This window comes from Jaculus jaculus, chromosome 4 (assembly GCF_020740685.1).
Source record: "Jaculus jaculus isolate mJacJac1 chromosome 4, mJacJac1.mat.Y.cur, whole genome shotgun sequence".
Taxonomy (NCBI): Eukaryota; Metazoa; Chordata; class Mammalia; order Rodentia; family Dipodidae; genus Jaculus; species Jaculus jaculus.
In genome coordinates, this window is record NC_059105.1 from 82,462,419 (window position 1) to 82,463,211 (window position 793).

Below are 793 nucleotides of genomic sequence, written 5' to 3' on the forward strand. Positions count from 1 at the left end.
GCTTGTTGCAACATTTTTCATTTCATGCTTCTATATATGTTGCTGTGAACTTTCTGTAACCACAGATAAAAATGTCTTTTGGCTCTGCAAATAAGAAGACAAGTCCTTATTGTCTAAATGTAATACAGTCTTCATTGTACTATTCAACCCTTTGTTTATTTCTTTTTCATTTTGTGAAAAAGCCTGGGAGAATCCTTCTTAGATTATTGCTTGTTTATGTATAACAAATCCCACACATTCTTATAGTAAGGTATTTAATTCTTCCTGATCATATATATCCATTATGATATCATACACTATTATTTATTATTTATGAAACTCAAAGTTTGAAGTGTTCCATTTATTCTTTTAAACAAATCACTTACAATCTGACCACACAAAATGTTTTTTACCCTTAAACTATAGGACCTGCTGATTTCACTGAAAACAATGAGAGTTTTCAAAACAAAGTAAGGAAAATTGAGTCTCTATTGATAATGTAAGGTAGAAGATTTATGCACCAAGACCTATTTAATTTGGGTGCTTAAATTGTTCTATAGAGACAACCTAGTTTTTTTTTTCTGGAATACTCATAATCCCTATAATTTTCTACTTAACTTCACAGTGTTGTGTTGTCCATCATGTATGAGGACTATATTGTTGACCTACCTTCAAAAGAACCAGTATTTTCAATGGAGGTGATGGATTTGAGTGATATAGGTAGTCCACGGCTAAGTGGCATGGCAAAACTACTACCTTTTTTTGAGATTCCAGTATATAATAACCTTGCACTCATTTAACAATTGCAAAACAT